The sequence below is a fragment of the Leopardus geoffroyi genome, chromosome C2, assembly GCF_018350155.1.
Source record: "Leopardus geoffroyi isolate Oge1 chromosome C2, O.geoffroyi_Oge1_pat1.0, whole genome shotgun sequence".
Lineage (NCBI taxonomy): Eukaryota > Metazoa > Chordata > Mammalia > Carnivora > Felidae > Leopardus > Leopardus geoffroyi.
In genome coordinates this window covers 26,178,657-26,191,786 of record NC_059333.1, presented here as the reverse complement: position 1 = coordinate 26,191,786, position 13,130 = coordinate 26,178,657, and the positions used below count along the sequence as shown (strand labels likewise).

The window sequence follows — 13,130 nt, the reverse complement described above, 5'->3', positions numbered from 1 at the left end:
TGGGGGGAAATTCAGGTATACAGGATTATTTTGAGGTTTGTGTTGAACAACAGAGTATGAGAATTTGAATCACCTTCACCCAGTTTTTTGTTGCATGAATGTCAGGTAATTTTGAACTTTATCAGAAGTCTCCAGCAGTTACAGGGAATGTCAGCTCTGTGTTTCCAACCCACCACTTTTTTATCTGGCAATTGTAGCAAGAAGCACATTTCAGACCACGGTATTCTAAGCAAGCAACAGACAGAAAACAATCATACAGCCTGGGTATGTTTGGAATATTATCAGTCTCAACCCTTGACACGATGACCAGCCTCTTCATGCAAGGCTGTCTCCAAGATGAAGACAGGCATGGTCTGCTGGAGGGAGGGTCAGGCCTTTTGGTCAGATCAGATGACAAGATCATCCACTGATGACAGAGGTGCAGGGCCATACCAGCTGTCCCCCTGGTATGAAGTACTGGCCTGGGTAGGTACTTACATATACGTTGTTCCTGCAAAGGTAGAGATACCCAACGCCTAACCATCACATAACTTAAACTCCACTAATTTTGCCAATTAGAAATTCTAACATGCTCAGTAGTAAAGCTTCTGAAAGTGATTTTGACAAAAATACCTTTGAATGCCACCTGGCAAATTCTTAGGATTTTAACTCTGTTTGGTCACTTCACATGCTAATTGACCACTAGGGCACAGGTAGATTAGAATTAAATTGTGCACACAGAGTTCCCAATGTTTACATACTGTGGTAAAGCAAATTACAACAGACAATAAAACCAAAAGAAATATCAAGAAAAATATTTTTTAAAAGCTCCAACATCAAAGTGAAACTGTACTTATGTTTTGCACTGTACTGGTAACTACGAGATCTAATTGTACATGTTCTCAATTATTGTGTTGGAGACAGTGAGTGTATATGGGCTTTATAACATTTAAACAAAAACAGTTTAAAGCAATTTACTACCTTGGTTGATGTAGCATCACGGCTCCTTTATGAGATTCCCCATTAACAAAGCCCTTTATGTAAGGCTTTATTTGATGGATTTTTTTTTTTTTTTTTTTTTTTTTTTTTGGTAACAAGAAGAGCCACCAGTACTATGGCTGAGCAGAAAAATATCCCAGAGAGGTTGTCATAGGAACTGTACCAGAGGAGCAGCTATACACATGATAGAATGTACTATCCAAAGAAGAGAGGAAGGAACTGATCTTGAATCTACTGTTACCATCAGTTTTAGGGAACAAATCTTTCATAAATCTCCTCATGGAAATTGTCCTCAGTGACAGCAGGGGTAGGTGAGATACTACAAGGCTATGGGGCTGATGATATATGTACCTCAAAGGATTTTTGTAGGAGATTAAAATAGATAAAATATGTTAAATATCTACTATATTTAGTCCTTGAAAAAAAGTAATAAATAACAGTAATCTTTACTGTCTCATGTAATCCTTACTAGAGCCTTCTGAGGAAGACACAGTCATTATTCAAATTTTCCAGATGAAAAAATGAAGCACAGAAAAGTTGAATTGTTCAAGGTCACATGGTAAATGGTAGAGCTGAAACTCAAATACAAGGTTGTGTGACCCTAGGGCACTTGCCCTTAGCTTCTCTGCTGGGCTAAACTAGTGAGCAATCAATGACTGGTAATAGTTATAAAAATGATTCTTTGGTGGTGGAATAGTAGTGGGAGTTTTAATTGCCATGAGATACATATGGCAGAATGTCACTGCATTTATTGATTTTGTTTTTCCCTTGAGCTTATTTTTCTTAAGCCACACAGAAATGTGGTCCTACAGGATCACAATCACTTTGTCCCATTCCCCTCCTTACTCCCCAATGCAGATCTTCAGGTTGCCCCAGCCAATTGATGTTCTCCTATAGAGCTCTAAAAAACTAAGAATCTGGGGCACTGGGTAGTTCAGTTGATTAAGTGTCTCACTCTTGATTTAGGCTTAGGTAATAATTTCATGATTCATGAGATGAACCCCATGTCAGGCTCAATGCTGACAGTGCAGTGCTTGGAATTCTTTCTCTCTCTGTCTCTTTCTCTGCCTGTCTTTCTGTCTCTCTTTCTGCCCTTCCCCTTCTCGTTTTTGTGGGCTGTCTCTCAAAATAAATAAATAAACATTTTTTTAAAAATTCTATATAAAAAAAGTAAGAATCTTCTCCCTCCCTCCCTTCCTCTCTCCCCCCTCTCCCTTTCTCTTCCTCTGCCCTCACTTCCACCACTCCCCCTCCCCCAATCCCCAGACCATCCCTGAAGGAGGAATTCATAGCTGGAGAATTCATAGCTGGAGCTTCCTCACTATACCTTCCCCAAAGTTTTGAGACCTTATGTTATGTAGGCTGAATTACATCCCCTCCTAAGTTCCTATGTTGAAATCTGTTAAAGAGAAAATTATTCATGACCCTTGTTAAGAAACAGTAAGGCAATGTTTATTCAGGGAGACTATCACAACAGGTATAGGAACCAGGACAATGGGGTTTTGTAGTAGGGGAGAGAGACTGAGCTCAACTTCAAATACAAAGAAAAATGGCAATTTGTAGCTAAGAAGTGGGGTTGGGGGTTGATGGTCAGAAAGTTACTGAGAGGAAATACTATAGGTAAGAGAGGATTCTGTCTAAACCAGCCTGACGAGATTCTTGTTGAAGGCAGGCCAGGGTGGTCAGATATCATCTGGGAGAAGGTAGATGGTGAGGAACCCGATCAGATATTGAGGGTGATCAGATATTGAAGATGAGGGTTTCTTGTTAAACTGACTTAGCAAGATTCTTGCTAGAAATATTCTACAAGGAAGGACATAGTAGCCCAAGGTCAGGCCTAGTGAAAAAGAGAGCTCAGAAGAACCTGACCAAAGTTTGGTCAGGGAGAGAATCTTTGTCAAATCCTAACCTCTCAGTACCTAAAAATGTGACAGTATTTGTAGATAAGACCCTTAAAGAGGTGACTAAGGTAAAATGAAGTCATTTGTGGTGTACTTATTGAGGAGGTTAAAGCACAGACACACACAGAAAGGGAGGACCATGTGAAGATACCAGAGGAAGACAGCCATCCACAAACCAAGGAGAAAAGCCTTCAGAAGAAACCAATCGTACCAATGCCTTGATCTTAGACTTCTAGCCTCCAGAACTATGAGGAAATAACTTGCTGTTGTTAAGCCGCCTGTCAGTGGTACTTTGCTATGGCTGCCTTAGTAAACTAACACACCCAGCCGTGATCTGAGCATCAAAACTTTACTCAGATCTGTGCCACCTGTTCCTCCTGGCATCCCCACTCTGGGCATTCTGTGGCTGTGTTGGTTTCATTGTGGTTAAGCACCAGGTGTGGAATGTGAACCTCTGTGTAAGATGGCCCAGGTTTACTTTGGAAATGGCTCTGTGAAGACTAAGTCCAATAAAATTAACCAAGGTGCGTGCTTTCCTTTGTGTTATTGTGCCTGCATCTCACTTATCCAGGGTGGGCCTTCCTCGGAGTAAACACAACACTCTGTTCATCTCTAGATGAGAGTTCCTACAGGACTGCCCTGCCATTAACCTTTTTATATGTCTCTTTACCACCTTCACCCCCCCCCCCCCCAGTTAATTTCTGAATTCACAGGCACTGAGATTATGCCTATGAATTATATTTCTGTACTTCCTACAATTCCTGGTTCAAAGAAGGCACTAATTTTTGTTTGGATTTTTTGAATGGAGATTATACATATATATGTATAATAATAATTCTTTCTTTACCTCTGATGAAGGGATTTTTGTAATACAAATTCAAATGAAAAAAATTAAAAAAAATTTTTTTTAATGTTTATTTACTTTTGAGACAGAGAGACACAGAGAGCAAGCGACGGAGGGGCAGAGAGAGAGGGAGACACATAATCTGAAACAGGCTCCAGGCTCTGAACTGGCAGCACAGAACCCGATGTGGGGCTTGAACCCACGAACCATGAGATCGTGACCTGAGCCGAAGTCGGACGCTCAACCGACTGAGCCACCCAGGCACCCCCTAAAAAATTTAAAGAACTCTGAACATGTGATGCTGTAATAGTCAATATCATAAACAAAAATGGTTATTTTTATTTTTTTAAAAATATTTTTATTTAAAAAAATTTTTAAATTTTATTTATTTTGAGAGATAGTGCAAGTGGGGGAGGGGCAGAGAGAGAAAGAGAGAATCCCAAGCAGACTGCACTGCCAGCACAGAGTCGATGCAGGGCTCGAACCCATGAACTGTGAGATCATGACCTGAACCAAAGTCTGATGCCCAACTGACTGAGCCACCCAGGCACCCCAGGTTATTTATTTATTTATTTATTTATTTATTTATTTATTTATTTTAAGATTTTATTTTTAAGCAATCTCTACACTCAACGTGGCGCTTGAACCCACAAACCCAAGATCAAGAGTCACATGCTCCACTGACTGAGCCAGCCAGGCATTCCAGGGTTTATTTTTATTTTTAGTGTTCCAATCAGAAGATTCTGAAATGCCTAAGCCCCTTCTTACAAGGGAGGATTCAGGTATAATGGAGGTTGAGTTGTCTGGGAAAAATGGTCTGACCTGAAGGAATCTTACTGCCTACTCTACTCTCAAGATATACCCAGCACTCCACAGAGGGGGTTACGCATCACTGAGGACATGGGGAGAAAAAGGAGATTGCAGAGGAAAGGGATCCCCAGGCTCCCACTCAAGAAAGACTCTGTAAAGACAGTCAGGAAGCTCATTGGAAAATCAGTATTTCACCTGCGGACATGTTTTGGACTTCTTGTGTGTCTGGACTTGTTGCTAGTAGGACTCTTTTTGGCAATGAACTGTGCCTCCTTCTCAGACTTTTGTCAAAAGAAAGGAGGATATATTTGATTATGAACTGCATGCAGCTGATCATGTTGAACCATGGAAACAGTGCTCCTCAACCCTGACCAATGGGAGATGCTTGCTCTCTCTTGGTGGTGGTGGTGGGTGGGGGTTGGTTGGAAACAAGATTCAGTCTTCCATAATACAGCCCTTCACCTGGCTCTTCCAGAGACACAATCCAAGGAAGACCAACTTCTCCTGAAAGTGTTAGTGAAAAGCTGGGTTGTGAGCATGTTATTTTTAGACAATAGTAGGCGATGGACAAAGCAAGACATGTAAAAGGAACATGTGTTTTTGTACACTTGGGTCATAGTCCTTCAGGAGTTTACTGTTGGTAAGACAGCTGCCAATACTCCACAGATTTGTGTCAGGAACACCAAAGAAACAGAATCATTTGTGAAGAAGAACAGTCCTCCATTGGACTTTGTATATTACCAAAAAAAGAGCACAAGTGAAGGTCAAATCTGCCCTCCAAGTTCCTAATTATAATTCAGAGAGCCATGTGGGAAAGAGAATGGAGAGAAAGTAAAAAACTAAAAAAGTCTGCCTGGAGTTTGGGAATACTGAATGGAGACGAAGATATTTCTGTCTTTGATGTCAAACATTCATAGTCATTTTTTTTTCCCCTAAAGGCATTTAATTTTGTGGGATTAAATTCTTCTTTCTGATGCCTAGGAAAATATAAATGCCATCAACTGTTTGATCTCATCTGGGTAGTTTGAAGGCTGTTTGTTTGTGGGTAGGAAAGTTAACACCACAAAAAGCACTAAAACCCTACAACATGCCAGCTTTGAATGATTCACAGCAAACAGTCACAATGCAGGTCAGATGGTGCATTTCTGATGTTAAAAAAAAAAAAAAAAGATTACTTAAAAGTGTATCCAGAAAGCACAAGACATTTGTACTGTTTGTCATCCACTGAAAGCTAAACAAGATTGGGACTTGATTATTTTAAGTTACAGTTCGAAAAACCAAAACCAATGATTTCTGAAAACAACAAAAAAATATGCTAATTTAAATAGTTTTGAAAATAGGCACAAAGGAGGGAAAAGGGTCTTTCACGTGATTTATAAGGAAAATCCATTGAAGAAAATTAGCTTCTACAGGAATAGGATTGATAATGTGACATTTACTCACTTTGATCTAAATTTAACATCTACTCACATTTTCAATGTTCCAGTGCCCTTCTAGTTACTATAGTGATCATACCTTGCAACTTAACATTTAATTCCTAGGTAACAAACAACAATCATGGATACCAGAGTGAGCATAGGTAAATAGCTGTTTTATTAAATACTATCTGGACTTTCCTAATTGAAAATCATCTCTCTCCCCCTAAGCCCCCTGCCTTTTAAGCATGTTTTAGTTTTGCTACATCTAATGAGGAGATTGAATACCTCTAAGTATAAGTTGTACAAGAAGAATCAAGAAGCATGTGTGTTTAGGCACTAATTTTGAATGTAAGGACCTTGACATGATGGCATAGCATTGCTGGGGAAACAAAAAATAAGGGTTCTAAAATAAGTGCTTTTCTGCTGGAGCTGACCTAGAAAGTCACTCTTGATGTTTGATGAAGCAGTGTATAAAAAAATACCCTCAATAGTTAGAGCATCTGTTCTGTCTAGTGATGTGCCATATCCAATGTTTATTCTTTTTCTAATATAGACAGATCCATGATGTGGGAGTTTTTTTTTTTTTTTTTTTTTCACAAAAGCAACTTGCATTAGAAACTTCCAGATAAATGCAGAAGAATCTCCTAACCACTGAAAAGACAAACAGTAAGTACTTCATTATATATATATATATATATATATATATATATATATATATATATACACACACTCTATACTTTTAAAACATCATGTCAAAAGTCCTATTTGAGCTCTCCAACAAAAAGAGTGTCCAAAGATTCATACCTCAGTAGCACAGAGATATTCTGGCATTTACAGTTCTAGGTATTGACCCTGTGATGCAGTCTTAATATGTTAGAGGTAGCAATAAGTCAATTGAAATGCAGGGTTCTGAACCAAGAACACACACTTTTTTTTAAAGTAATCTCTACCCACAATATGGGACTCAAACTCAGGACCCCAAGATTGAGTCACATGCTCTACAGACCAAGCCAGCCAGGTTCCCCAAGAACCTATTTATTTGTTTGTTTGTTTGTTTGTTTTGAGAGAGAGAGCATTATGAGGGGAGGGGAAGAGAGAGAGAGAGAGAGAGAGAGAGAGAGAATCCCAAGCACACTCTGCACTGTCATCATGGAGCCCAATGGGGGAGCTTGAACTCACAAACCGTGAGATCATGACCTGAGCTGAAATCAAGAGTCAGTCACTCGACTGACTCAGCCACCCGAGCACCCCAAGAATCCACACTTTTATTTTATTTTATTTTATTTTATTTATTTTTAATTTTTTTAATGTTTATTTATTATTGAGAGACAGAGAGAGACAGAGCATGAGCATGGGAGGGGCAGAGAGAGGAGAAGACACAGAATCTGAATGAGGCTCCAGGCTCTGAGCTGTTAGCACAGAGCCCGATGTGGGGCTTGAACTCAAACTGAGCAAGATCATGACCTGAGCCGAAGTCGGCCGCTTAACTGACTGAGCCACCCAGGTGCCCTGCACCCACACTTTTAAATCTAGCTTTTCCATTGCCACACAGTAAGCAAAGGCAAACATAAAAACATCAATAAAACAGACCAAAAATATACTAGAAAAGTGGAGGGTGATAAAAAGAGAAGGGGGAATATTAAGAAATCACAACATTCCGATACATTCAGAAACCTAATAGTAATACTGATTGTAACAGGTTATTAATCTCTTCTTATGTGCCCAGTCCTAAGATAGGAATCTTAACTTCCTTAACTTGTATTTAGTCCTCATGATAGCTATATGAGACTGTCATTATTAGTATCTCCATTTTACAGATGATGAAGTAAAGCTGAAGCGTTAGAGTAACTTGCTCAAGGGTTTCCAGTTAAACTAGCAAGTGGTAGGACTTCTACATATTTAAAAAAGTGACAACAAAAAGCCCAAGCAGTCCAGAGGAGGAGGCATTATGGGTAGTTGGTCTCACAAGCGCCAAAATACAATGTAGGGGATCCTTGGGGATTGCACTGTAGCCTAAATCATTGAATTCATAGTCAAGAGGCCAGAACAGGTACCCAAAGCTCCCCTGGAAAGGGGAGAAACTAGAAATTGGGATGTAGATTTGACTTTCATAAGGCCTTTTTTTTCTACATAGCGAAAGTTTCATGTGCCGTTTAATAAAAATATTTACACTTATGTATATAGCCACATCATCAAACTGGAAAGTGGAGTAGGTAGAAATTCTTTAGAACACCTGATATGCAAGAACATGATAGTTGTAGACTTTATGTTTTTTTTTTTTTTCCTGTAAAGTGATCTATGGACCAAAATGGTGGTAGATTTATTTCTGTTCTTTGGAGCTCAGGGTGGGTGTCAAACAGTGATAATCATATTTCATTACAGCCCAGCATAATTTTAGCAGTTCATTCTTCAGGTACCAGCATGTATTATTGATTATTGTTCCACAGGAATCAATCACAGACAAAATGTAAGATAGAGTAGTCTCTTGTAAAATGACTTACATAAAATTATTTATTTATTTATTTATTTATTTATTTATTTATTTATTTATTTATTTATTATGACTTACATAAAATTTAATGGATTCATACCAAACTGGTAGGACTGGTAGAAAAGAACAGTAACTGCAATGTACCACAAGAGGGCGCACTGGTACTTTTAAATATCAGTAACTGCAGGTAAAGTGAGTATAATTGAAGACCGGTGCAAAGGTGCAGATTTCAGTTACAAGCCAGTTGCTCTTTTGCAATCATTCAAAATATCAAATCCGCAAGATTTTTAAGGTAATTTTTGTAGGATTTTAAAACAGTAATGAGGTTTTTAAGGCACATTTTTTTTTTCATAGAAAGAAGTGAGCCTTTTTTTTTTTTTTCCTAAAAATGTATTTTCCTGGGTTAATGTTTTATTAGATATATACTTTGTACAATCACTAGTTATCAAGACAGCTTGGAGAAAATTAAAAGAAAATTGTTTCTTTCTCTTATCAGCCATACAAGTTACAAGTTGGTGAAACTGGGGTTCATTTTAGCAGATGGAGGAAAGGTTAATTGGAGACAATTACAGTGAATTAATAGAGATTCACATAGTCTTCTCCATACCCCTTACTCTCACACAAGTAATGAGGTGATTCATTATATATTAAAGAATGGCTTATTGGTAAAACTGTTCATCATTTTTAGGTCCTAAGAGTAACTCTTAAATAACCAGTGACATCTGAAGATGGAAGTAAAAAAAGAATATATGTTGTACCCTAAATATGGGTTAAAAATGAATAAAAACAGGCAAACAACAAAATTCTTATAGCGTATGTGGTTTGAGGTGATCTTGGAAGTGTATATGTGTTGTTTCTGTATCAGAGGAAAATTTATTAATATTTTAAGTTAGAAATGTTCCTTTAGTTCAGGGATTGGCAGACTTTTTCTATAAAAGGGCAGATAGCAAATACTTCTGGCTTTGCAGGCTTATGGTCTTTGTCTACTTAGAGCTACTCAGTTTTGCTAATGTAGTATGAAAGCAGCCATAGACAGGCAAATGAATGGGGCTGGTTGTGTTCCAATAAAATATTATTTACAAAAAACAGATGCCAGGCTAGATTTGGCCCCAGGATCATAGTTTACAGAACCTTGCTCAACCTGAGGGCCCCTTAACACAAAAGTGCTGAAGGAGAAGGAGAAATCGCTTTGGAGATCTGGATATAGGGGCACACAAAGAGCTTCTTACTGGAGAGATAAGGATATAAAAAGATTCACCTAAGGTCCCAAGAGATGCTCAACAGAGTCCGTGGCAAAAAGCCAGAAAAACAGCTGTTTTAGGAAGAAGTGTATTGTAGAAAATTGGTTGAAACATCTGTTTAGCCCCATGTCTAAAATAAGTAAAGCCCCGAAGGTGCACTTAATCAAAAGTGTCTGGGAGATAGGGAGTTTGCCTTGAGCATCAGTAGCCCTGGCTTTGTGAGCCACCAAGAAGGAAGGAAAATCTTGGACCCTGCAGGGAACTATAGAGTTTTGCAGCAAGACAACTGTGGGTGATAAATTATCCCCAGGAAAACACCCTTAAACATCCCCAGGAAGCACCCTTAAGTCCCAACTCAAGGATATTTTCTGAAGGACTGCTGGAACTTTAAATATTTAAAAAATATATTCCATGGTTCATAGAAAGAGCAGATACATTTCCTAAGAGTGAGATGCGTTATACTTTGATTTGGGAGATGACCTAAAATTTCCATGAAATCAATTAATTAATTGCTGGGGAGAAAAACCACTTAGGAGACTTAGTGCCATGGTTCCCAAATCTGGCCGCAGAAAAATGTCAAGGAGATTTTTAAAAAAACAATTTCTCAGGTCTCATTCCAGACCTATTGGATTTGATTTCCTGTAGCCTGTGGTCCAGGCATTCTGACAGTGCTGCCCAAGTGGGTCCTGAGAATGGCCAGGCTAGCACAAGACCAGAGATTGGCATTTGGAAGCCACTAGGATAAAGGACAAACCCCAGGTTTGAAGTTTGGCCATCCAAAGTTCCCATTCAGGCTCTGCTTTAGATTAGTCATTTGACCTTGAGCTAGTGATGGAACATTTCCGAGCTTCAGTCACAATACCTGTAATGTGGAGCCTATGTTTGCCGCTATGGGAAGGATTGAAAATCTGATGTGGCTGTCAGTCGAGATGCTTCTGGCTCTTTTAGATGCTTCTGGCTCTTTTACATCCTCTCTGCCCTCTCTTCATGGAGATAATATAGTTGGATTCACTCCACTCACCAGTGTACAGGATTTTACTAAAAGTGAGGGCATTTTTAAGAAGATATGTAAGCTTAGTTTTGTGTCATTAGAAGCATTTCTTCTTCTAGGTTCAGGTCATGCCATCCCTCCTCTTAACCACCAAACAAGGAGAAGACAAAGAAGCAAGATGTCAAGGCCTCAAATGCCCTATCAAGTCCTAGCTTGTGCTTTCTTTGTAACTTGGTTGAAGGCAGTTCCAAACTCATGGCTGGTAACTTGGCTTCAGATTCCAAATTCCTGTTGTAGCCGAGCTTTGTTCTTACATGCAGGTGTAGGAGGTTTTTCTTGTCAGAAGTTCAGGCGGGCAGTGAATTATGCCACACCTGCTGCGCCCTTATGTATTTTCTCTTTTCTCTGGGTTATCTGAACGAAGAAGAACATCCCTCCCTCTGAATCGGGAGTGTGGAGAATCATGGGGCAGCCTACCAGTTGTTACTTGGCAGTGGACGTGATACCGAGGAGAGAGCTGGTGACTCCCTTCCTCTGGCCGGCTTATTTGCAACAGATTATTCATCTGCTCTTTGGGAAGAGGAGTCCTGGACACAGGAGACTAAAATGAACTCATCAAAGAGGAAAACAAGTTTGCAGTGCATTATGTTAAAGCTCTCTCCACAGTAGGAAAGTCATTGGGGAACATAAGAGAAGTAGATTTTGGCAACCATTTCCTAATTTTATTGAAAGGAGAAAGCCAGGGAAAATAAAATCCTGGTTAAAGAAGGAGTTGTTTTCGTTTATAGGTTCCTGGTGACTTCTCCAGTGGTTGTGGCAGGCAAGGCAGAAAAGCAAATTTACATTTCAGGAGTTTGTGAACTCAGCATATGAATCAAGTTTCTTTGCACGTAAAACCTGAGGGTTTAGTTGTGTTCTAATTTAGAGTTGAACATCAGCCAAATTAAGAGTGAAGAATTCTGCATCAGCAGGTTTACTGCTTAATTTTGCTACCAGTTCTACTTAGCAACTTCAAGCAGAGTAAAGGAGGCAGCTATAGTCTTTCAGGAAATCAAGACAGGACAATTGCACAGCATTTGAACATTAGAATTTTGTTTTGTTTTTAGGACAATAGCTCTATAAATTGAACGATACTTGTAAAGTCCAAAAGTAAATCGAAATTTTAAGTTATTCCCCAAACCAATGCACACCTTTCAGAATCTCAAGAGAAATATTCTAAAGCTGTAATGACTTTGTATTATGTTTACCATAAAAATCTTCTGCAAGCCAAATACTAAAGCAACGCATGTCTGTTCAAATTAGTGAGAAGTAAAATTGTTAAATAAAGCTGAAATACTCATATGGAAAAAAAAGGAGACAAAAAGATAAGTGGCCATTATTATTATTATTATTATTTAGGATAGTAATCTTGAATGCAAGTAGAGTCCCATCTTTAAGATAAACTACTAATGCTTTTTATTTTTCTAAAATAACATTTGAAGGGATTACTCTGGGGTCAGAATAATGGTATTACTTTTGGTGCTTGAAATGATTGCTCTGAGCATTTCCAGGCACTTTTGATATTTGTGATGGAGAAAATTAGTTCAAGCCAGGAGAAAGGCTTTCAACACTGTGATACTTAACAGTGTTTTTTACAAATGGGCTGTGACACACTTAGATATCACTTAACAATGGTGCTTCCCCACACAATGAGGACTTGGAGAAAAATTTAAAAATAAGTAACAAGTGATACAGAAGCAAATAGATAATCCAGCTAAACCACTGCTTGATAAAACTAGAAACCTTGGGGTTATCTTTGCTTTTGTTCCCTTGGCCCCTAATCTTGCCCAAGCTCCTAATCCCTTCCTCTCCATTTTGTTGGCCCCTGCTTGGCACAGTTCTTCAATGTCTCTCCCTCTAAATTACTAGAGTGGCTTTCTAAATGTGCTCTGGCATTTCCCTCTATGGTTTTGGTAATCTATCCTCCTGAAGCATACACCCAATTATGTCATCCTTCTGCTGAAAACCTTTGTTTGACACAACTCTGATGATCCTGATAAAGACAAATGTCTCTGTGGTTCTCTTTGCTCCCCACAGAGAGGGGAGTATCAGTGCTAGGCAGATTGTCACAGCCCAACCAAGTAACTTGGGGTTCTTCCAGAAGCTGCAAGTCTAGGGAAAAACTGGGTTGTTGATGGGGACAGTGAGACAGAAGCCCAGCTGCAGGTACTGGGTACATGGGGAAGGTGGGGGAAGGCTGCAGGCCCAATGGACACTGAGTGCCCAAGCACACTGGACTGTGGATAGTAACAGCAGGACTAAATCTAGAGCCCATTCTCCAACAGATAAGGGACTGTCTACTTCCTATCCTTTTTGGGAACTCCCAAAGGCTGACCAGTTTTGGATTTTGGTAATGCCTGTGGAGCAAGACTAAGAAGGGCTTTTGGGCTTCCTCCATTTTCTATTATCATGGTTTC

General features: G+C 39.2%; 1 long non-coding RNA gene across 2 annotated transcripts in view; it reads left to right on the top strand.

Annotated features, from left to right (window-relative positions):
* The window catches only part of LOC123610693, a 34,838-nt gene extending 22,831 nt beyond the window's left edge, over window positions 1-12,007 (top strand). For both annotated transcript variants that reach the window (XR_006718249.1, XR_006718248.1), the window contains 2 exons: window positions 6,505-6,617; window positions 11,099-12,007. This is a non-coding gene — a long non-coding RNA (uncharacterized LOC123610693). The remainder of the gene's footprint in view (window positions 1-6,504; window positions 6,618-11,098) is intronic.
* Window positions 12,008-13,130: the final 1,123 nt, after the last annotated feature.